This window comes from Triturus cristatus, chromosome 3_2, assembly GCF_964204655.1.
Source record: "Triturus cristatus chromosome 3_2, aTriCri1.1, whole genome shotgun sequence".
Taxonomy (NCBI): Eukaryota; Metazoa; Chordata; class Amphibia; order Caudata; family Salamandridae; genus Triturus; species Triturus cristatus.
In genome coordinates, this window is record NC_140584.1 from 386,778,087 (window position 1) to 386,804,140 (window position 26,054).

Below are 26,054 nucleotides of genomic sequence, written 5' to 3' on the forward strand. Positions count from 1 at the left end.
CTTTAGTGTGGAAGCTTCATGGAAGCTCCGCCCACTCTTCCCCGATCTTTTTCATTGGCTTAGGTCACGAAATGCTGCCTTCCAATTGGTTTAAGGTTTGTTATTCCCACCTCATGACGATTATGTCGTCATTTGTATCCTTCCAAGGCTACTGGCCCCTTTACTCATCGCACTTTCTTCTGGCCTGCCGCCTAATCACAATGGTGTGTGCGTGATTACGTGCTCTCGTTCCCTGGCCGGCTTTACGGAAGGCAGCGTGCTAGCCTAACTGTATGTAGCAGAGTAGAAGTTGCATCTGCAATGCATCGGGCTCGCGTTTGTTATTTGCATTAAGCCTGCCTGGCCGCGAGTCGCCATGTCTGCCAGCGAGTCACCATGTTTGGGGCTACTTTCGTTCGTCTTCTAAAGTTTTTGTTTGCGCCCGTCGCCGCTGCCAGGGCTGCCGTGCGCTCCCCGCTCTGAGAAGCAGCTGCTTGAAAACCACCCTGTGCGGCCAGACTTGCGTTGCGGGCTGCCCTGGTACGTGTGCCCGGGACGGCTTTAAGTAAAACCCCTACACGCCAGCACGGACTCCCCAAGTCCTGCCCAGTGCCCCCCTCCCTCAGCCCCCTCACCTGTGCTCCTCATCCAGGGGTAGATGTGCAGGCTGCTGCCTCCTTGCAGCTCCTGCTCCCGGCTCCGGTGCTCCTTGCCGCCGCCACCGCCCTGCTTCGAGGGGTCGCACGCTGGTCACATCATGGGCAGGTTCTGCTCAAAGGGCGAGCAGTGCATGTTGAAGGACGCTGCCTCCAGGCTGTAGCTGGCAAGGTAGAGCCCCGGGGCGCAGTGGGGTTGCAGGCTGTTCCTATTGCTGTAGCGTCCCGAGTTGGAAGTGACCAACGGGGCCGCCCCAGACGAGGCCGGTGCATAAGTCTCCGGCCGCTGGGGGCTGGAGGCAAAGGCGCAAGAAGTTTGCTCGGGGAAGACCCCGGACGGGAAAACGGACCGGCAGCCAGGTATTTGGAGAACAGTATATTGGCATAATACAGTGAATTTATAATCCGGCCGGGTGATTTGTGGGCCGGGACGTGTTAGTGTAGGTTTTACAAGGTACGCTGATATATTATGGAATTAAGAGTTCGATTTACACCAAAAAGGACCGACCCTCTTTTTACGCCCGGACCATGTGACTCTGGGGCACGTGCCCGCCTCGGATCCAATCAGGGCCTAGCTTCCCACTGCTCCTGTAATATGGAGAACATGGTGCCAAAAAAATCAGCAAGGACTCTATCCGAACCCGGGGGGATTAGGGAAGGTGGGGTCTGAGGAGTACTGGGGGATCGATAAGAAGGTGCAATCAGCTCTCAGACCCCTGCGATGGGACCCCGCCCTGAGGGGGCGCTGAGCCGCGGCACACATCTGACCCCACCCCTCCTTCCATTTAAATCTCTTCATTTCGCTATTGATCGCGCCTCAGATTTCTTCCTGCCTGCCACACAATCTCGCCGCCAGTGCCATTCGTTATGGGGGGGCACGGTTTGTCATTTCAACCCTCTTATCCCCAGCGGAGCCGGCCCTGCTTCCACTCGGTGACCGGCAGTTAGTACAGTGTGTCTTCCATATAAAATGGAGTTGTATCCAGTACAACTCTTGATTATTGTAGGCACATCGTTATAGTTTCTTGCCAAAAAGATCCAAATTTAATTTGTAGTGTGATCTTTCAAACGCGTGTACGCGGCTCCTCCACACTATTTTAATATTGATATGAAACTTCTAAAAAACAACAACGTGCAGTCAGCATCGTCTGAAGTCAAGTGTGGTATTATACCACTGTGATCCCGTCCAGAGCGTAGAGCATGTAACTAATTATATGTCAAAATATCCTAAAGTAGGTGTCCGAATGAATTGGGATGAAAGAATGAAGACCATGATAATCTCCTGGCAGTATCTTCATCGCGTTTCCGGCAGCCTTAGTAGTAAAAAGTACCTTTTAATATAGAAGTACAGATCAGCAGCCATGGTTTCCTAGATGGGCACGCCAGGAATCTGCGCATCGAGCTTTTTATTTGCCCAGGGGTTTTGCCGCAGAAGAATGTGGAAAAGCCATCCATAAACAGGACCACAAAATGTGTTCAGCAAGGCTAAGTGAAACTTGATTAATTGCTAATTTATAATTGTGTTAGAATATCCTTTCAATGGCAAGAAAACCAGTAACTTTCAGTTTTATAAGAAAAGGCAGTGAAAAAACGAATTACGTTTTCATGGTTTGGTTTTTGTTAGATACATATGAACTCTGTAGCACTTACTTTGCCCTTTAGAACTAGGGCTCGTTGTCCAAACTCGCTGTAATACAGTGTTTTTGTCACATACATTGGACCGCTGGACAGTCATATAGCCCATTAATTTAATTACTTATGTGTTCATATGACAGTATTTCTATGCAGTATGCTTCCTCGTTCATTTTACAGACCTTCACATTTGTTTTCCATCTTTATTCTATTTTTTAATTCCCCGTCATTTTGTATTGAGTGGCTTGTAATTACAAGCCTCCATTTGTAATTGTGGGACTACAAGTCCCAGAATGCAAAGCGACGCTTAGTAAAAGTCAGACCTGGCTGATGATATCACACATATTATGGGTCACTTATCACCTATTCATCTCATCTCTCCCACTTGACACTTTACTTCCCCCACAAACTCTATCTCTCTTCCTTTCTGTCTTCCTCCGTCTTCCCCTCCCCATTCATTAATTCTTTCTCTCTCACTGAATTTTATCCCACCCGTCTCGGTCTCACTTTTTTCCCTACCACAACTCGCGTTTCCAAAATGTCCACTGTGATGATGAGGGTGACCAGGCCATGTGTGTTGTGTTTTTGGGGACTTGTTTTTTACTTTTCATATTCTTAGTGTGGCCCGCAAGTCCCAGCATGCGCTGTTGGCAGAGCATCCGGAAACTCCGTATGTTGGCTTTGATGCGTTGTACCACTGCCTCTCTCATACTTTATAAATAATGTATGTAATTGAACCACCAGCCTGCCTCCCCTCTTGCTTCCAGTTTTTTCTCCCTATAGATGGCTGTGACAGTTGTTCTGCTCATCTGTGGCTGTGCCCTTCTGAGCGTGAACTTATTGTCATTATTGCGTGCATGTCTTTACGTTTTCATGTTTGTATGTTCCGTGCATCCTCCTGCGGTCAAATTTTGCTGGTTTTGCGGTGTCTCGCCACATTAATAAGGCGCAAATGTCCAACCCTAAATAGGATGTCTTCTTTGTAAATCACGTTGTATGTATGAAAGGGCGCGGGATTTCTCCATCTGAGCAGGACGTCAGCGCAGGATGCTGGGGGTAGGGGGTAGTGGCGGCCTGGGAGAGTCTTGGGGAGCTGGGCTATGAGATCTATAGACCTTCTCCAAGGGGGCGGGTTGTAGGGTGAGCAGGGCACCAAGGTAAGCCAAGCTATTGGCATTGTAAATAACAATGCATGTTATTTATGTTTTAAAATCCAAACCATAAATAAAAGGCTGTGTCATTTACAATGCCAATAGCACAATTCGCGTAATGCGAGACCCATTGCATTGCAATACGCAATTACTTCATTGCTACTACTAGTAATTACTCAATTACAGTGCCATTCCTTCAAAGCGTTTTTTGCTACGTTGATGCAGCAACGTGATTCATTTTACGACACTGCCTCAAAGTATTTCATTAAGTTACGGTCTTGCAACGCACTTCACATCATTCACTCGCTACTAAGTGCTTATGGTACTCTGCAGCAAAGCGCTTTTTCTTAACCCTCTGCAGCACAGCACTTTGCTACTAAACTTAAAGGGGTCAAGTCTGTGGGTATTGTAGAGTGTTGGCTGTTAAGGCTCGAGTAAACACAGCTTATAATGATAATCTTCCCACAGTCGAATCGCACCTTCAACTCTGGAAAAACACAGCACTCCATGTACAAGTTACGTATCTCATTTGTGTAGCATGCAGGATTAGTTGGCCACGGTGACAAGGTGATGGTGCTGGCATCTTCTCACCCTTAATCTGTAAGTGTTAAAGAACAGTAGATGTTTCAGCACACAGGCTAATGTGCTGCATAGCTAAATACATATAAGATCCCAATGGCGAGACCGATTGGCATTGCCAATGCTTGTTTAAACCTGGGTACACAAACAAGGTTAGCTGTAGACAATCTCAATCTCCTCACAGGTTGTAAAAGGTGATTGTATTCTGTAGGAGTCCCAGCCCTGAGCCACTTAAGGCTTTGTGGACTATGCACATGGCTTTGAAAATACCTCTCTCTTTCACTGGTAGCCAGTGGAGTTCTTTTAGAGTATTTGTTGCAGAATCAAACCTTGATTTATTAAGTGCTAGTTTGGCCACCATTACTTTTATTCTATGAAGTTTTTAAAACAGATAATCTGGAATTCCCAGTAACAGGGCAGTATAGTTTGTCCATGGCCAGACTTTATTTGGAAGTTGGCATTATATTTTGCTGGGGCACCACAGGAACTCAGTTTTACTTCAGTTAGAGGTTATTGTATTATTGCTAACGTTTACCTGCTGAAACCTGTTGTCTCTGGCCGGGCTTGGCTCCGCCGTTCTCCCTTGGCTTCCCCCCCAGCTGGGCTTCGTTCCGCTGTGTCCAGCGCCACGGACTACAACCCCCAACAGCCCCGCTTTCCCGGAGGACGCCGCTGACGCTGCTTCCGTGCGCCAGGAGGTGCTTAAAGCTTCGAGAGGGGCCGAGGCCCTTTGTGGAACTTTTACCTGCTGAAACCTGTTGTCTCTGGCCGGGCTTGGCTCTGCCGTTCTCCCTTGATTTCCCACCCAGCCGGGCTTCGTTCCGCTGTGTCCAGCGCCACGGACTACAACCCCCAACAGCCCCGCTTTCCCAGAGGACGCCGCTGACGCTGCTTTCATGCGCCAGGAGGCGCTTAAAGCTTCGAGTGGGGCCAAGGCCCTTTGTGGAACTTTTACCTGCTGAAACCTGTTGTCTCTGGCCGGGCTTGGCTCCGCCGTTCTCCCTTGGCTTCCCCCCCAGCCGGGCTTCGTTCCGCTGTGTCCAGCACCACGGACTACAACCCCCAACAGCCCCGCTTTCCCGGAGGACGCCGCTGACGCTGCTTCCGTGTGCCAGGAGGCGCTTAAAGCTTCGAGTGGAACCTCGTCCCGCGGGACGCGCTCAGGACGCGCCGGGAGAAGCCCGGGACAAGGGCGGGACCGTTTTAGGCCGTCAGGGGCCAAAGGAGGCCGGGCCACGTCCCTTGACTTTGCGTTCAGGTTTGAGGGTTTAGTGGTGACTTCAGGTCACACTGGCGAACTATTAGGATCGTACATTCTGTGCTGTGATCCCTGCAATAACTTACTAAGATCTAAGTAGGAAGTCCAATTGTTTAAAATATATCGCTTTGCGGCTGACTTGTCTGTGAGTGTTACCTGTCTTCTAGCTCCCGCTGCCAGGTATTATAACTGTTTATACCCAAGTTAAGATAGCGGGTGGGGTCTATAGCAGGGGTAGCCAGTATTGTATATCTTGACTATGGTTAAATCTAAGATCTCTCAGTCCAGGGCGGAGGGAGGGGTAAAGCGCACCCTTGACGCTTTCATCATAAGAGCAGAGTCCCTGCTCGCGCATCAGATACAGCTGACTGAACGGAGATTATCACTAGACTCCCTAATAGCAAGGAAACGGTCTTCCCTGGGCAAAATAGCATCATGTCCCACGCCCTGTGGAGCAGCTCATTTAACTCAAGTCAACCTAGTTCACACTATCCAGCCTGACCCCATTGACGCCCTAACATCGATTAACTCAAGCCTTCAGGGGGACCCTGAGATAGTTAACACAACTGGGCTGGGTTCTATTAACCAGAACATACCTAAGCTAATACCCAGTAACGAAGACGGTCATGAGGTCATTCTGCTCGAAACAGTACAAGAGGATGGTTTGAGTGTGGGGCCCAGTGCTCAATTAGTTGTGTCGGATGTAGACCCCTCACGGAGCTCTGTCAGGGAAGTAGTTACACGCTCCAAAAGATCCTTATTGACGGTGGCTGCTCCCCCCCTAGCCATCCCACTTGAATCAAACTGTGCCAGGAAGAGGGGGTTTCCAGACTCTAGCGGGTCGCACACATCAAATCCTGTTAGTAAGTCTAGCCGCAGAGGGCCGACAAAGTCCAATAAAGGAGCTTGTGAGAAACCCGAGAGTACAGTGTGCCCAAATTGCCAAATAGGGAGTGGGGCGGAAGGGCCCCATGGAATTATAAAATCACTAGAGACAAAAATGGAACAGCTCCTACTTCAATATCTGGGGCAGGTAATGACAGAAATCACCAGATTGGAAGGGAAAATAAGCAGACTGCTAGACCAAGACAGGGGACAGCTACCCGGGAATAACCAACAGGGGAGGGAGGAGGGGTTAGCAGGTGCTAACAGCGGGCTAGAGGCTGTAACTAATAATGACCCTGAGCCTATGGTGCAGAGAGGAATAACCTCGGAGACAGCAAAGACTAGTAACAGGAATTCTCGCTGTAAGGCTCTAGGTACAATGTTGGCCCCTCCTAACCCTAGGGACAATCGCCTAGGAATTAAGGAGACCGAGAAGGTCTTTAAGAGCAGCAGTATTGACTGTGTCCAGAGTACCCCAGGTCTCCAGACACTGGATTTACCTCCTGCATCCTGCCCATACTCGATAGTGTTAGTAGGTGTGCCTGGACTCAATCATGACAGGGAAGAATCAACCAGTACCCTGATAAACAAGGCCTCGCATTGGATACATAATAATACAACAGTAAGGAGCTTCCAGCACAGGCACATCCTTATGGCCAGGAGGGTGGCTTGGATTGGGGATAGTAAGAGAAAATTTGCAGGTGACTGTGTCATTGTAAACTTTAGGTATCCCGAGTTGGTAAGAGACTTGCTCGACAACCGTCACGGGGAGAGGGCAAGCAGGTCCTGCATAAGGATGCTACCCCTGTATTTCTTTTACAGAGATAACGCTTTAGAGTCAGGTCAGAGAACACAGCAGCACTGGACTACTGAGAAAGGTAGGGAGGACAGCCCTGGCTATGCAACACATAGATTTGCACCACTCTCTAGTATATCTGTCCTGGATGAACAGGATTGACTGGTGAGGACAGGGAGTGGGGAGATCGAGAGAGAACATGAGAATCAACCTAAATTTGACGATATAAGCCCACCAGGGGTATACGATTTTGGAATAGCATTTGGCACCTTAGTGCGGCATGAGAGGGGTGCGGAAGACACGATCATAGAAGCAAGTAGCCCAGAAACGTGTCCTCCCCCAGGGAAGACGAGTGGAGGGAAAAGTGGGCCTGAACCAATTTCTAAGGAGGTCAGGGTGGTCTCTTGGAATATCGGAGGAATTGCAGCTAAAATCCAAAACAAAGAATGGTTAGACCTCATTAGACAATACCACGTTATCTGTCTCCAGGAAACGTGGGAAGTCAATAGTAGTGCTCCACTTTTGGAGGGCTATAAAATGTTTTTTGTCCCGGTCTGTACAACAACTATGGGCCGTGCTAAGGGAGGTTTAATAACTTATGTGGCATTGACGTTGCAAGGGACTTGGCAGGATCTGGGGTGGGACTCGGGTTGTCTCCAGGGCATTAGATATTCCAAGAAGGGTTTAAAGCTCATTTTTATAAATTTTTATAATGCGGGACAATCCATGTTAAACCTGGCCGAGCTCGAGGAGAGATTGGCTTGCTTACAAGATACAGGGGATTCAAGCACCCAGCTGGTCTTAATGGGGGATTTTAACTGTCACCAGTGCCCTTATTTGAAATGGGGAAGAGGAATTTGGGATGCATGTCCTTCTACCAAGGGTTGGCACTTAGAGCACTCTAGAGAGGGCATGGAATTAAGTAAGATCCTGGGTAAGTTTGCCTTAACCTACACGATGGATCTGATCGACAGTGGGTCGTCCAACATAATAAACCCCTCCTTTAAGGGAAGGGGAAGTGATTCAATTATCGACTACATCTTTGTAACAAATGTGTTAAAACGTAGGGTTAGTCAATTTAACATAGTGGTCAGTGCCTTCAGTGACCATAACCCCCTGGTATTGTCATTGAGGGATAACAATTTAAATGCTAAGGTGGACAAAAGGACCACTGTGGGCCAATTTAAGGCAACGGATCAGGGCAGGAGAATCAGATGGAGCAACATTGACGGGGTTGCATTCCATAGAGCGCTCCTTGCCAACACTGATAGTCAGATATGGAGGTGCCTAGATTCTACTGTGGAGGGGAGTGATCTGATCAAAGCTTTCGAGGGCACTGCCCAGCATATAGACAGTCTTTTGAGGGGCAAGACAAAGACGCAGGCTGACTTTTGCCCCAGATGGTTTGATAAGGATTGCTCAAGGGCTCATAGGGACCTGAAGTTGGCACTTAAAACAGTCCCAAAGGACAGAGGCAAGATTGTTGCTTGTAGGACTCGTTATAAAACGGACACTAAACTGCGAAAAATTTCCCTACAAATCCAGGCTTGGGAGTCACTGAGAGAGGCTGCCGAGCGCCGGGACACGAATAGCTTCTGGAGGGTAATAAATGACCCTTGTTTTCAGCCATCAAACAAACCGCAAGTGGCGTCCCATATCTTGCCAGAAGCATGGGTGGCGCACTTCACAAGCTTATATAACCGTGGTGAACTAGAGGAGCAACCAACTCTAGTTATAGGATTCCCAGCGTGTACTCGGATGTATTTTACGGTATCCAAGGTTAAATCAGGAATAGACGGCCTGGTAGTGAGAAAGGCGCCAGGACCAGACGGGATTCCCCCTGATCTATTTAAAAGTCAGGCAGATCTTTGGGCTCCCATACTCACCAGGGTATTTAATACAGCCACTGAAGTAGGTATGCCTAGATCATGGTCCACGGCCGCCATCGTACCCGTGTTTAAAAAGGGAAACAGGAATGACCCGCAATGCTATCGTCCAATATCCCTCATAGATTTCACGGCGAAAGTTTTGCGGAGAGTCATCCTAAACCGCTTAATGGTCTGGGCAGATGAAAATGATATTATCACAGACATACAGTGTGGGTTCCGCAATGGTCGTTCAACGACAGACCAGTGTCTCAATCTCTATCACTTGGTGGCCAAGTACACTCAGGCTAGGGAGGGCACTGTGTACCTGTCTTTTATGGATCTCTCAGCAGCATTTGACTGTGTTAACAGAAGAAAGCTGTGGGAAATCTTGGGAGCCATGAGCATGGATCCAGGACTGATATATGTCTTACGAATGCTTCATCAAAACACAACGGCACAGGTCAGGTTTAGTGATGAGGGGGACCTCATGGAAGATTTCCCGTGCAGGTGGGGGGTGGGGTGAGGCAAAGTTGTATCCTGGCGCCTTTCCTGTTCACGCTTTATATAAACGGTTTAGACAAGGCGCTCGGAGTCTTGGGGCGAACTGCCCTCGCATTGGGAGGAGAAGTATACCTGTCCTCCTATATGCGGATGATGCGGTCCTCCTGGCGCACACGGGAAGGGGCTTACAGGCTCTCATCAGTGGATTTGTTAGCTTTATGGCGGACCTAGACTTAGTCCCCAACCTCTCCAAGTCAAAGGTCATGGAAGCAGGTAAAACGCCTTCCAAGAAATGTACCTTCACAATTGGGGCACATAAACTAGAAAAAGTAAAAGTTTTTAACTACTTGGGGATTCTATTTGATAAGGATCTTAATTTCAACCCACTAGTTAGGCACAAATGTAGCCAACAATCCAGTTCGGTGGGCTCACTTATGAACTATGCCACTAGACTTGGCCGTTGGTCACCTAACGAAATAGTGCAACTATATAGCTTGGTATGTTGTGCCAAGACCCTGTATGGGAGCGAGGTATGGGGTTTTACAGATTTAGTAAAAATCCAATTGGAGGAAAACAAGTTCCTAAGAAGGCTCTTGCAAGTGCCCCAATGCATCCCTTCTTTTATAGTTCATGAGGAGCTTGGTATTACGTATTCTAGTGAGAGGGCATGCCTCAAACCCATTATCTGCTGGATACAAATTTGGACAAATCCAGAGGCAAGTCTAAGTAGACATATTCTGGAGGACTGTATGAGGAGGGACAAAGGGCTCCGAATACCCTGGCTCAAATATGTAAAGGACGCCTTGAGCAGATTGGGCTATGTAATTTTTTTTAATGAACCACTTACACTATCCATTAGAGACAAGGGCGTTATAAAGGCAGAATTTTTGCGGTACATAGCAAGGGATAGAGAGGACAGAGAAGGCCGAAAAATTACAGTAAGACCCTACCTGCTAACAAAATCATGCCCGGGCATGGAATTTTATCTTTCTAACATGTATAACAGACAGGACAGATTTTTGATGACCAGATTTAGGTTAAACCTTCTGCATCATATTTTATCAGTTCCAGCCGGGTTTGTAAATGACATAAACACAAAAGGGTGTTGCGGCTGCGATCTAAGATCTCCGCAAGATACTCTTCACTTCGTTCTAATTTGCCCTTTTTATGCTCATCCTAGGTCCTTGTTTTTAAATTGTTAATATCTTTGGGTTTTTATCACTTTTTGTATTTATGTGTATATGTGTACATTTGTCTAATTTATAATGGAATTTGGACTGTTTATAACATGCTTCTTTTATGGATATTTCTAAATACCCGAATAAAGATCATTGATTGATTGGTATTATTGCTAAATTAGATGTAACCTTAGAAAGCGGATGTAAAAATAAATCTTCCTTCACACCTGCCTTGCCAGTGGACAATGTAATAGATATATTTGGCAAAATGGTAACAAAGGATTTTTATGAGCTTGAAAAGAGGGCAGTGTAGGAAAACTCCACATTTCACATAACTTAACTAAAAAAGAGAGACAAGACCTGACAGAACATAGTAATAACAAGTACTTGATCATAAAGGAGGCCAACAAGAGCAGTAATGTAGTTATTCTCAATTGACAGGACTATGTGAATGAGATCAATCACCGATTGGTGGACAATAGAGTATATATTATACTGAATTACAATCCCATGAACACCATCACCACACAACTAAGCACATTATTGCATAAGTGGCAGGAGTCATGTCTGATTTTAGATTTGGAATTCAAGTAGATATTAAATCTCAACTCAACAGCACCATGTATATATGACCTAGCCAAAACCCATAAAGACAAGGTAACACCTACTGGAAGACCATTCTGGGAACTGGATCAACGACTGAAAAATTGTTGAAATATATACATAGATTTTTACAGCCCTTTGTGAGGATCCTGCACTCTTTATTTACAGGACAATAAAGATGTTCTAAATAGATTGGAGGATTTACACTGATCACCAGAAATGGGTGACCCTGGATGTTACATCATTATATACGTGCATTCCTGAAAGCAGGGGATTGGAGGCAGTATGAAATTTTTTGTCCAAAAGATCATATATGAACACACTGATTGACATGCTTTGATTTTACACTGGAAAACAATGTTTTCATTCATGAGGGGCAATGGTTTCAACAAGCTCCGGGAGTAGCGGTGGGCTCTCGCTTCTCACCTTCATATGCACACCTGTACATCGGTCTTTTTGAGATGCAAAACATATGGCTCAAGAGTGCCCCACTTTTAATCAATGAATGAATCAAGAAGGATTTATAAAGCACGGCTAATCATGACTCCAGAGGATTATTCCAATAGTGAGGTCTTGAGGACCATTCAGAATTCTGGAAGTGAGGTGATGGCCTGGAGGTGCGTGGGGAAGCTGTTCCAGGTCTTTGCTGCGATGTGGGAGAAGGAGCGTCCTTCACTTCTGCTTAAGTAGATGCGGGCAGTATGAGCAAGTGAAACGGAAGCAGAGTGTAGTCTTCTCGATGGTTGGTGAAAGGCCAGATGGTGGTTAATGTATGCAGCTCCTTGGTTGTGTAGAGCCTTGTGTGAGTGTGTCAGCAGCTTAAATTGGCATCTTTTCTATACATAGAGCAGTGGAATTTCCTGAGGTAGGGTATGATGTGGGTTTGTTGGGGAAGGCCGAGGATGAGTCTTGCTGCAGCGTTCTGTATGGTCTGAAGTCTCTGTTGCAGGTGTGCGGAGATTCCTACGTAGAGGGGACGGCCATAGTCCAGTTGGCTGGTGAAGAGGGCTAGTGTCACTGTGCGTCTCACGTGTAGGGGCTTGAAGACCTTACATAGCATGTGCAGAATGAGAAAGCAGGTGGAAGAGACGGTATGATCTGTGATTTCATGGTGAACTTGTTGTCAATGATGATTCCAAGGTTTCTGGTGTGGCTGGAAGGAGGTGATCCGTCTGAGAAGGTCCCCTTGGATTTTACTGAACATATTTTCTTTTGGGGAAGATGAATCAACGATGTCCTGTTAATTTGGACAGGGTCAAAATCATTGTTGATAGAGTTTTGTACCTACCTCAATGCTAATGATTTTAACATTCATATGATATTAGAGTTCAGCAAACATTCTATTTGTTTTCTGGACATTGAAATAGACATTAAAGATAACAAGGTACACGTTAGACCATAAGCCCACAGCATGTATAGCATTGCTGCATGCTACTAGTGCCCACCTGTCCATTCAATTGATATCAGTACCCTATGGCGAGATGTCAAGGACAAAAAGGAAATGCAGTGAATCTGAATCATATGAAATTGAATTGGATGCCTGGGTAACAGGTTCCTACAAAGAGGCTACTCGAGGGAAGTCATAACAGGTGCCAGAAAGAATATAGCTAAATTGTCTAGAGAACCTTTGCTAAGAAATCTTCAGAAATGGACCAAAAAATATACATACCACTATCTTTTTTTGTACACCTTACAGCAGTGATAGCAACTATATATATAGGATACTACTAAGGCATTGGAATGTACTTGGCACAGACAGCATACTTATGTGGGTAATTCCATCAAAACCTAAGATGATTCACAAAAGAGGAAAAATGATCAGGGACATAGTATGCAGTAGCTATTTACCACCCACATCTGAGACCACCAAGACAAGACTACCGAATTTGCCCAACGGACTATTCAACTTGTAACGTGCAGCCCTGCGATGCATAAAAATGCACAGCCTCAGCTTTAATGGAAGTAAAACATTTATGATTGATACTTTCATTAACTGCAACACCACATATGTTGTTTATCTTTTAATTTGTGCTCGTGGGGACATCTATGTAGGCAGCACAATTTGAGGCCTAAAGTAATGCATGCAAGAACATATGCAATCAATGCGGAATAAAAGCCTGGCCTTTCCGTTGGTGAGGCACATTAGTAAAATGCATTTAACATCTGAAACTCCTACTGTTAGGTAATTAGGGATAACCGAAAGCAAGCCCAACCCCAGGGGTGGAAATCATATGGCGGATTTGAGAAGAAATGAGGTACAATGGATAATTAAATTGAAAGTTATGGAGATGGGCATGAATCAGGATAGCGAAATGTATAATTTTTAATAACGGACTATAGAGATTGAAATTTTGTTTCCCACTTATATATGGTCAAGTTGCTCTCTAAGTGGGTGAGTCATGTTCTTTTCTTTAACATATCAGTAAAGTACAACATATTTAGGACACAATGATCAGTCGTGCATTATTATGATTGTGGCATAATTAGATATATGGGCATATGTTGTCTAGTAAAACTTTACAAATATGTCATCAAATGTAACCACTATTTTCATAACATCATTAGTGGTTTTATCAGTCTTTCTTCTTGTCCTTGTGACACATACGCAAGCTCATATCTTTTGTCATTTATTTCTGTACATTAATTATATCTTTACATTATTATACTGTGCCCAATGACATACTTTATATACGGATGACCATACAATTGTTGCTGGTGCTCCTCAATTGGCTTGTTCCAAGTCTGCCTCGTCTTAAAATTTGGACATTATTTTACACATCACAATCTAGTAAATTGCACCCCATAGATTGCTAGCTGTTCCCAGATGGCATTTCACTTAGTGTGTCCTTTATGTAGATGGGGTGTGGTTACAATGCTATCATTCCTCTCGTTCTTATTCTTTCATTCGATTTTTCACCTTTTTTTCATGAAGACGTACTCGGTCTGAAATTTTTGCGAAAGGATACGATTATTTTGCATAAACACTCTGATTCAGAAGGCCGTTTTATCATATCTAATATACAAGTTGACAATAAGGCTTTCCACCTAATTAATCTATATGGGCCTACTAATGATGATCCAGAGTTTTGGTCAAGATTTACGTCAGAAGTTTTAAAATTATGAAATGCACCTCTAATTATTGTTGGGGATTTTAATCTTATATCTGGCCCACTATTAGACAGAATATCTCAAGCCAAATTTCACCCTCCAAAAGCATTTTTCTCTCTCAAATCTTTTTTTAGTACTACTAACTTGGTAGATATTTGGCGTCTACATAATCCTACTGATAGACAGTTTACTTTTTTTTCTAATCCTCATGATTCTTATTCTAGATTGGATTCTTTTTTAATCTAATTTATAAGATCTAATTCATAATATAATTTCCTCCATCTCCAATCCAGATATTCAGAATATAGATATTTCTGACCATGACTTAATCTCTTGCATTTTTTCGATAGATTCCAGTTAGAATAATCATAATCGCTGGCGTATGAATACCAGTATTGTTCTTAATGACAAGAATAAACCCAGACTTTTATCTGCTATTTTTTTTCATTCAACGTTGAAGGCTCCACTTTTATTATTAACAGATGGGATGCATTTAATGCGCATATTAGAGGTGAGGCCATATCCAATTTGGCACATGAAAATAAAGTATTTAATGCTAAAATTGAAGAATTGGTAAACAAATAGCCTAATTATCTCCTCTAACAACCTTCGATATAAGGAACAGTTACAAAAACTTTGTTATGAACTGAATTCTATTTTAAGCAATAGAGCTGGATTGCAAATATCTAATAACAAAACTATATATTGTGTTAGCGCCAATAGATCTGGTAGGCTTTTAGATAATTATCTCCGTATTAAAAATGATAAAACTCAAATGGATGCTATTCATTCTCCTAATGGTTAAATTGCTTTATCCCATGATGATATAATTAAAGAATTTTTGAAATATTATTCAGAGTTATATAATAATCCACCTTCTTCAGATACAGCTCTTATTGATATTTTTTTGAAAGGATGTGGGTTACCTAAAATTTCACAAATTAATAGAAATACATTGGAACTCCCTATTACAGTTGAGGAAATACTTTAAGCTATTAAGTCACTAAAATTAAAGAAATCTCCAGGTCCAGATGGTATTCCAGCTGAATTTTATAAAGAATTTTCACCTAACCTCTCACCATATTTGCTTGCTTTGATTTCACACTTTAGCAATACAGGGTATATTTCTGGATCATTCACTGAAGCTTTGATTATTGTCCTCCCGAAACCAGACAAAGACCCTTCACAAGTCATCAATTACCATCCTATTTCTTTAATAAATCAAGATTGTAAACGGTATGCTAAAATTCTTGTGACTAGGTTAGCTTCTATACTTTCTGATATTATTCATGTGGCTCAGTCGGGAGTTATGAAAAAAGACATTCGTCAAAAAATATTAGACTTCTATTTCATGCAATTGATACTGGAGCATTACTGCCTTTTCCTGCAGAGGTTTTAGCATTAGATGCTGAAAAAGCTTTTGATAAAGTGCATTGGCAATACCTTTCCCACACCCTATATGCTTTCAGTTTTGGTCCTTTGTTTATGTGCATGATTTCAGCACTCTACTCAAATCCCTCTGCTAAACTTTTTATTAATGGTAGACTCTCACAAAAGTTTCGCCTTTTTAGAGGGACCAGACAAGGCGGCCCATTATCTCCTTTACTTTTTCTTTTTGCACTTGAACCACTATTAACTGCTATTAGAAACTGCACAGAAATTGAAGGCCTCCAAATTAATAATGTTCCTATTAAAACTTCCGCTTATGCTGATGATATTCTTTATATATTGCTAACCCTGAATCTTCTATTACTTCATTGTTGAATTTAATTGATGTCTACTCTACTATTTCAGGTTATAAGCTTAACACTATAAAGACAGAATTTTTTCCGTTCACTGTTCACCTGATATGCTAACCAATAAGGACATTGTTTGGCAAAAGGATACATGTAAATACTTAGGTATTTTATTTGCTAACAACGTAAAACAAACTTTGACTTTGAATTTTAATCTACTTTGGCATATATCAAGGTTAAAATTCAAAAGTGGTCCTCCTTGTGTCTATCTTGGTGGGGAAGAGTGGATGCAGTTAAAATGATTTTGGCTCCTAAACTATTTTTAAAAAAATTCAATGATACCTATTCAACTTCCTCTCAAATGTCAAGAAATTATAGATACATTTTTTTCTAAATTTATTTGCAGTAATAAATCGCCTCGCATATGTTACAAAAAATTGAAATTGTCTAAACCCAATGGAGGATTTGGTTTACCAGATTTTCTAAAGTATCATAAAGCATTTATTTTTAAAATGTATTTTACGGTTTCACCAGTCAGTTCTTAATAATTCACCTGCATGGATATGTATTGAACAGAATTTAGTATCATATTTTCCTCTAACTGCTTTACTTACAATGTCCAATTCTTCTGTTTTTTAAAAGAAATCAGTAATGTTGAAATCTACTAACTTGAATATTCGTGATTTAGATTCTATTTTCCAATGTTCTATTTCCAATACATTGAGTTTAATGCTATGGCATAACCCATTAGTAAAATGAGTCCGTCATACAAATTTTTGGAATTCACGGATAAAAGCGGGAATTTGGTATTTTAATGACATTTATTTTAATAATGCCTTTTTAAGTATTGAGGATTTAAAACATAGATTTCATTTGTTGCCGTCAGTTAGTGTTAAATATGAATTGTCTTTACCTTTGGATACATGGAGGATGATTTGGGTAAATTCTATTTTGGGTTGGTTGCCTGTAACATTATAACAAACTAACTGCTATATATTTCTTTTTTTTTTTTTGTTTTTTTTTTTTTTGGAAAACCTTTATTGATATTTCAATCAATTACACGTATGGGCCTACAACCCCCGGGGCCGGCCGCTAAACAGTCAAAATAACAGAAAGCAATTATATCACAGTCAGCACCTCGGGGAACAGAATCACCACGCTAACATACTCTCAGTCTCTGAACGGCCCAAGTAGGAGACCAGGATAATAAAGGTTTACATTTTATAATAGAGGAGGATGGAAGGATCAGGTGCCAAACAGTTTCCCAGCAGCGAAAAATGGCAGGCAGAACGATGAACGTAAACAATAAACAGCAGCCTATCTAAGCAATGGCGCTGAAACAGGAAGTTCAGGATGTGGAGGAATATCACGGCCACTTGCGCCTGCAACCCCCTGCCCTAAGACCCAGGAAACACCACGGAAATTATGGCACACAGGAAACAGCATCGATTATCAACTAAGGAGTTCTACCATGCTGATCCCAGAAAAAGACAAAGAAGAATAAAAGAAGAAAAGGAGGCCATGGAAAAAAGAGGTTAAAGACTAAAGAATCCCCTCCCCCAACCCCCCACCCTGCACCTCTGCAGATGAGTACGGCCCCCCCCCCCAGCAGTGTGCCTGTCGCCCCGGAGTCAGACCCGAAATATAGAAGAAACAGAGAAAAAGGAATAGGAAAAGAACCCCCACCGGACGGGGGGGGTAGAGAGAGTATTAATAAACTGGAGGAGGGCCTGCAAAACATGCCCCCGGCTTCTCCCTCCCGCACCATACATTTCCCCGCAAAGCATACAATAAACAACACAGGATTGACCCTGTCAAAGAAGTAAGGAGCATTACGCACTTAGTACACTAACAGTTCTGCCGTGAGAGCACGCAACCCCGAGCCCGCCCGCCTATTAGATGACCACGTCTGAAGGATCATCCTTATCCTTGGCCACTCTTTGCAAATCTACCCATACATACCCATCGACCCAGTGCCAAGTCCAATGTTACAAGGAAGAGGAGCGTCCAATAAAGGTCAGGAAGCGACACACACAGGTAGGGTAGAAGGCTCTGAAGATCGACACAGTCAGCTCTATGGAGGGTCGTCTTTCCCAGTGCTGCCCCAGGATTTACACTGCACACCAGGTCCAGGAAGGCGGAATCAGCCAGAGCAGGCGACCGTTGCTTGGATATTGCCTGAGTCGCCGGAAGCCGCGCACGGGACAAGGCCACCACCCCCCACTCAGGTCCAAAACCTCCGGAACCGTCCAGATCCACAGCCAGCTGAGCGCACGTTAGCATACTGTCCGGAGTGTCCAGTTGTGCACTATTCACAGGGGTGGCCACGACACTGTCCTCCCGTGTGCAGTATAGGAAGTCCCAGCGTACCTGGGGACAGGCAGGCCGCAACTGTTCCGACGCTGTTGTCACTCCATCGAGCTTACTCCCCAACATCCAGGCGCCGTGGATCAAGGTGGAATGAAGGGCACCGAGAGCTTCGAAAAGGTCACCGTACCCCAGTACAGCTCCCGGCGCTCGCTCCGCTACGCTCCTCAGAGTCGCACCCTCCCAAGCTTGCTGCGACCCAGTGCACAGGATGGTGGACCTCGTCCTTCCAAAATGGCCGCTGGGTAGGTCCAACCCAGTTTGGGACCGGGACTCAGGCACGAGCGCCTCGGGTTCCATGTCACTGGAAACAGGGTTCCGGGGGCAGGCAAATAATGTGTCCGGTGTGTGGTCACGGGCCACTGTCAGCCCCACCACGGACCAGCGCCCGCAAAAATCCGGGAGCAGCCCGCAGGAATCGGGGCGAGTTACGGGCGGCGTCCGGGCAGCTCACCAGCGAAGGCTGAGGCAATCACCGGAGAGTCTTGGAGTTGCCACCTCGGGCATGCACTCGTTCCGCCACGCTTAGTGGTAGGAGCGACCACGGCGAAATGTAGGCCGATATTCGCACCGCTCCGGTAGTCCGACTCCACCCAGTCACCAATGGCCGCTGTTATTGAACTGCCGCCCGGCCATGGTGTCCACTCGAGGTCCCGGTTCCAGGGTTGCACAGGCCGCAAACTTCAGACGGACATTTCTTTGGCGGTACCCCTGCCAGAAACTTCGGGGTCACACTATCGGTTGCCGCTCTCGTTCACCAACACGGGCAGCTAGCGCAGGCTAAGGATCTCATGCAGGATATCTGTGCGGGGTGCGGAGGTTCACGGAGCCGGGAGCCTACGCTGCCGTCCCGGTCGCCATCTTGGCTCCTCCTCTATATATATTTCTTAATTGTTTTTGGACCCCTTTAAAATTTTATAATGCCAAACTTTCAACTTCTTCCATTTGTTGGAATTGTTCTTCAGGAGTAGGATCATTTAAAACATATGTTATATAGTTGTCATTTTGTTAGGAGGTTTTGGGATGAAGTTTGGCAAAGGATCACTTGTATATTGAATGTATTAGACACTTTATCATATGAGTTAGTTATTTGTAAAGCCTCTTCTCTCACCATTAAGTTGCCCCTGTTGCATAATAACCTTTTTGATTTTTTAATCTCAGCAGCTGTAAGAACGATTACTGCTAATTGGAAAGATTCACCTTCTTTATCTGTTCATATGTGGTGGGCTTAAATTATTTTGCTAGTTTGACTTTATCTGGAATCATTCATAATAATTCAAACTATTTAAAATTTTGGAAACCAATTGATGACTATTTAATATTGAATCCTTAGTTGATACGTGTTTAAGCATTTCTATTTATGAATTTATTCTAGCTTAGTAGCTCTGAATTCTATTATTATGATATTATTTTCTTTTTTATTTTTCATTGCGGAGATGTCATTCCGTTTTGTAGGTACTTTATAGTATTTGATTGAAGTTCTTATTTTTAATAGTAAAATGTTTATCTTTACTCATATTGTATTTTATGGATTAATGTTTGTACCTTTTGGGTAATCTTTTGTGTGTCATTTATTATCAAAATTCGAATAAAATATTTTGAACACAATAATGCTAAGCACCTCCAAAAGGGAAAATGTTGATCAAATGGAATTCTAATGCAAAACTTTTTAGTCCCATGAGAACAGGAAGATTGTGGAGCCTGAGCTCTTTAATATTTAAGATGCATGAAAATGAGAGTTGATCTACCTGCTTTCTTGCTAGGGCTTTAGACAACATGGACAGCGGAAATCAAGGTCTGTGTAGTGTGGGAGCCACCTGGTCCACACTATACAAAGTTGCATCCTGTAACACCCCGGAGAGCTGGCTCGCATGAAGGGAATAAATAAAGGTGAGCATGACCACTCGAGGTCTTGGCCCGTACCTGAACACTGTGTGCAGACATGCTTTGTTATGGGGATTTGGGTCAAGGGCCTATGCATGTGGCCCCAGGCTCACCCTGCACCCCACACACCACATTGGCAATGAGATGGTGCCTACCCGCACCTCATGCTTCACCAGCAGGCAGACCAGCCCGGCAGTCCTGGAGTGCTTCCTCCGCACGTGTGGTCGCCCCAGCGTCGTAAGAGAGCCTCGTCGAGCAATCAACGTCACGCTCCCAGCTGCACCTTGCCGTTCCTTCCTTCCAAGGAGACGGCCTGGCAGGACAGACCAGCGATAGGATCTGCAGCGTCCCCAGTGAGCGAGTGCGTGCACCATCAGGCTCCTGGGGCCTCCAATCCAGCAGAGGCATGCCTGCTCACTCAGCTGCACGAGGTCAGTGCAAGGGGAGCTGCGTGCTCAAACGCAGTGGCAGCACGACCACGTGCCCACGCTCTCTCTCCTTCCCTCTCATATTGCTCTGGCCCCGGAATGAGTGTCTGCTTGGCAGAAGGGCCTCTGAGAGTGCGAGCTGGCCTCTCAACTCACTTCGTAAAGGGAAAAAATACGAAGAAGCCCTGCCAGAGTACAACAAAAGAGGGATAACTGCACGTGCACCACAAAACACAAAAACATAAACTAAAGCCCTTGGACAACTGTGTGCACTCAGTGGTGGAAAATGAAAACACCCAAACAAAACAAAAAAAAAAAAAGAAGAAAAGAGAGAGCGCAGTGAAAGTCTTTTGGTAGTAAGGCATACCAGCTGCGCAGAACACAGTGCCCGCGTGCCATTCCACTACACAGAGCCATAAGCGAACAAGCTCAAGCAGGAGCTGCTGGCCCGCAGGCAGGTGCTCCACAACCAACACCACAACCCCTGCAGTCTCATGGCCACATGGCAGTGTCACCTCTCCCACCGTTCAGTGAACTTGACAACTCTGCAACGGCAGCCGCACGCTGGAAATTATGGATTGGTCGGGTAGACCACTACATCACTGGCATGAGAAAAACAGATGAAAGGGTCAAGAGGTTGTTACACATGTGCTGTGGTGTAGGGGAGCTGTAATATCAATTAAAAACGCTCCTGAACACAGGGGCCAATGATGACTACGATGCAGCGGTGGCGACACTGAATCAACACTTTGACCCTCAAATCAATCCGGACTTTAAACGTTTCAAGTTACGCCAGGCGAAACAAGCAGAGACTGAGTCTATTGATGTCTTCTATGCTTGTCTAAGGAAGTTGGCATGCAGCTGCACATTCCAGGAACAGCTGGAGGAGATACGGGCACAGATCATACAAGGATGTAGGTCACTGCTGCTATGCTGGTTGATCCTCAGACAACCTGGGATGCTGCTCGGTGAAATATTAGTACTGGCAAGGTCTAATGAACTCTCAAATGCATGGGCAGACGAAATTGAAGCGGCCCTAAACATGCACCCGGCCATGTCTGGATCACCTCGACCACCACCCATCAAGGAAGAGAGAGCAGACACCATTCAGAGATACCCAATGGCACCGCACACAAGCCCCAAGGTGCCTGTGAAGGGACCCTGTGGAAACTGTGGCATCAAGCACCCTCCTACTAGCCCCTGCTATGTGAAAGGCAAGACATGCTCCCGGTGTGGCAAGTTAAACCACTTTGCAAAGGTATGCAGGAACGGAAGGTCGAGAGCCAACATGGGGTGTAGGCTGCCATCAGACAGATATCCCGGGATGACCTCCTGTGGCAGAAGGACGTCACCCCGCCGGGCCCAGTTGCGGCATGGGAGTGGAGGATGAAGAGGTCTTCATGATATCGTTCGTCAGCCGCGCAGATCGGTGCCGTAGACAGCCGCCCATGTGCTCAATCCTCGTGGCAGGCTCCACAGTGGAGGTGCTCATCGACACAGGAGCGTCGGTCAAAGTCATGGACCATGAGCAGTCCGAACATCTCTCGCTCTGGCCTCCCCTCTCGCCATCCAAGGTGAAGATCTACATGTATGGTGGGATCAAGCTGCTTCCCCTGAGAGTGGTAATCGAGGTGGAAGTAGCCAGCGAAGGGCACTGTATCCCTGCAAAATTTCATGTCACAGAGGGAGAGAGGTACCCTCCTCAGCTGTCACACGGCTGAAGACTTGGAGCTGGTCTTTTTTACTAACCAAGTCCAGACTCCCAAACGGACACCATCCTGCGTGAGTTCCCGATGTTGTTTGAAGGCCTCGGACGACTCAAAGGCAAACAATTCAAGTTACACATTGATTTATCGGTCCGGCCAACAGCACTGAGGCACTGAAGGGTCGAGGAAGAGGTACAGAAGCTGGAACAACTGGGGGTCATTGACCCCACCCCATGGGTATCTCTTCTGGTTGTTGCCCCCAAACCTAAGCAGCCGGGGGTCATCAGGCTATGCGTTGACATGCACCTCCACAACCAGGTGGTGAGGAGGGTGCGACATCTGACACCCACGATGGATGAGATTGTGGTAGGCCTCAATTGAGCAAAATGGTTCTCCAAGCTTGATTTGAATGCCAGATACCACCAGCTTGAACTCGCTCCAGAGAGCAGATAGATAACCACTTTCTCCAAGCATGTAGGGCTGAGGAGATACAAATGACTGAGCTTTGGGGTGTCGTCGGCTTCAGAGGTTTTCCAGAATGCCATCCGCGAGACCCTCTCCGGACTACAAGGAGTTATAAACCTCGGAGATGACATCCTCGTATTCTCAGGGACCCGCTGATCCCCCTGTTTGCAGGAAAGACACAGATTGCTCCACCAAGGATTGGGAGGTGGGCAGTGCAGCTCCAGGCATTTCCCTTCAAAGTGGTGTTTCGGCCGGGGCCCAACGACCCGGCCGACTTCCTGTCATGCCACCCCATCATATCGGAACCCCTGTTAGTGTCCTCAGATGAAGAGGACACTGAAGAACTTGTGCGAATGAACATGCAAGAAGCGTGCCCCAAGGCACTGATGCTGGAGGAGATAGGGGCCATGACAGCACTGGATGGGAATTTGGAAAAATGCAAGGAGGCACTAGCCAACCAGAGGAGGCAACACTTTCTGGATTGTGCCCAGAAGCTGAACGTGGAGGACCAAGCAACAAGACAGCAACTGTGGAGTGTTTGCAGTGAACTCAGTGAAGGCTCACCCTGATGGGGTAGTGTTAAGAGGTCCAGCCATTGTGGTCCCATGGAGCCTGCAGCAATAAGTGGTCAATCAAGCACACATGAGACACCAGGGGATAGCCAGGACAAAAGCCTGCCTCCGCAGCAAGTTGTGGTCAACAAAATGATCTGGGCATGTCACTCTTGTGCAATTACTGGGGGTGACCAAGCGCCCCATTCCGCCATCACAGAGGAGGCATGCGCTAACCGAGGTCACAGGTCAGCATTGATTTTGGAGGCTTCTCTTTGCCACTGGATTCAAGCTAGCCTGGCTGATGACGGCTGATTAGCCAGAAACCGGTCCCAGGATGCTTGTTTCCGGTCCAGGGAAGACATGGCTTGGCAGTTCGGGCTGGACTGTTCCCATGAGGCACATGGTCAGACTGATTTGCATATGGCTGGGTTCAAACTGGAACAGCATGGTGAGCAGAAAAACGATGGGTTTAGGCCCAGATCTTTGTACTGGATGAATTTATGACATTGTTCTTCATTCTGTCCATCAACTGTGGATTTTGCATTTGTCACGCCGAGTGAGAAGGGTATGCCCAGACGTGGGTCCTGTGCTCTCCATGCCACTGGAATCAAGCTATCCTGGCTGAAGAGGGGTGAAACCCCAAAACTGGTCCTAGGATGCTTGTTTCCGGTCCAGGGAGGACCTGGCTTGGCAGTTCGGGCTGGACTGTTCCCATGAGACACAGGGTCAAGACTGATTTCAATATAGCTGGTTTCAAACTGGAACGGCATGGTGAGCAAAAAAACGATGGATTTAGACCCAGATCTCTGTACTGGGGTGAATGTATGACATTGTTCTGCATTCTGTCCATCAACTGTTGTTTTTGCATTTGTCACCCCGAGTGGGAAGGGTATGCCCAGACGTGGGTCCCGTGCTCTTCATGCCACTGGAATCAAGCTATCCTGGCTGAAGAGGGGTGAAACCCCGAAACCGGTCCTAGGATGCTTGTTTCCAGTCCAGGGAGGACCTGGCTTGGCAGTTCGGGTTGGACTGTTCCCGTGAGGTACAGGGTCAAGACTGATTTGCATATGGCTGGGTTCAAACTGGAACGGCATGTTGAGCAAAAAAACGATGGATTTAGGCCCAAATCTCTGTACTGGGGTGAATGTATGACATTGTTCTGCATTCTGTCCATCAACTGTTGTTTTTGCATTTGTCACCCCGAGTGGGAAGGGTATGCCCAGACGTGGGTCCCGTGCTCTCCATGCCACTGGAATCAAGCTATCCTGGCTGAAGAGGGGTGAAACCCCGAAACCGGTCCTAGGATGCTTGTTTAAAGTCCAGGGAGGACCTGGCTTGGCAGTTCGGGCTGGACTGTTCCCATGAGGTACAGGGTAAAGACTGATTTGCATATGGCTGGGTTCAAACTGGAACGGCATGGTGAGCAAAAAAACGATGGATTTAGGCCCAAATCTCTGCACTGGGGTGAATGTATGACATTGTTCTGCATTCTGTCCATCAACTGTTGTTTTTGCATTTGTCACCCTGAGTGGGAACGGTATGCCCAGACGTGGGTCCCGTGCTCTCCATGCCACTGGAATCAAGCTATCCTGGCGGAAGAGGGGAGAAACCCCGAAACCAGTCCAAGGATGCTTGTTTCCAGTCCAGGGAGGACCTGGCTTGGCAGTTTGAGCTGGACTGTTCCCATGAGGCACAGGGTCAAGACTGATTTGCATATGGCTGGGTTCAAACTGGAACGGCATGGTGAGCAAAAAAACTAAGGATTTAGGCCCAGATCTCTGTACTGGGGTGAATGTATGACATTGTTCTGCATTCTGTCCATCAACTGTTGTTTTTGCAACCAACAAGACAGCACCTGTGGAGCGCTTGCAGTGAACTCAGTGAAGGCCCACCCCGATGGGGTAGTGTTAAGAGTTCCAGCCATTGTGGTCCCACGGAGCCTGCAGCAACAATTGGTCAATCAAGCACACATGAGACACCAGGGGATAGCCAGGACAAAAGCCTGCCTCCGCAGCAAGTTGTGGTTCTCCGGAATGGATGCCATGGTCGACAAAATGATCTGGGCATCTCACTCTTGTGCAATTATTGGGGGTGACCAAGCGCCCCATTCCGCCATCACAGAGGAGGCATGCGCTAACCGAGGTCACAGGTTAGCATTGATTTTGGAGGCGTCTCTTTGCCACTGGATTCAAGCTAGCCTGGCTGATGACGGCTGATTAGCCTGAAACCGGTCCCAGGATGCTTGATTCCGGTCCAGGGAAGACATGGCTTGGCAGTTCGGGCTGCGCAGATCCCATGGGTCACATGGTCAGACTGATTTGCATATGGCCATGTCTCAACTGCGGTGGCGGAGTGAGCTAAAGAATGATGATGAATTAAACCCAGATCAGTTGACTGGGGGTGAGTGCTTGCAATGTTCAACACTCCGCCCATCATCTCCTTTGGTTTTGCTTTGTTCGCTCTAAGTTGGCAGGGTATGCCCAGACGTGGGTCCCTTGCTCACTTTGCCACTGGATTCAAGCTAGCCCGGCTGATGGCGGCTGATTAGCCAGAAACCGGTCTCAGGATGCTTGTTTCCAGTCCAGGGAGGACCTGGCTTGGTAGTTCGGGCTGGACTGTTCCCATGAGGCACAGGGTCAAGACTGATTTGCATATGGCTGGGTTCAAACTGCAACGGCATGGTGAGCAAAAAAACAATGGATTTAGGCCCAGATCTCTGT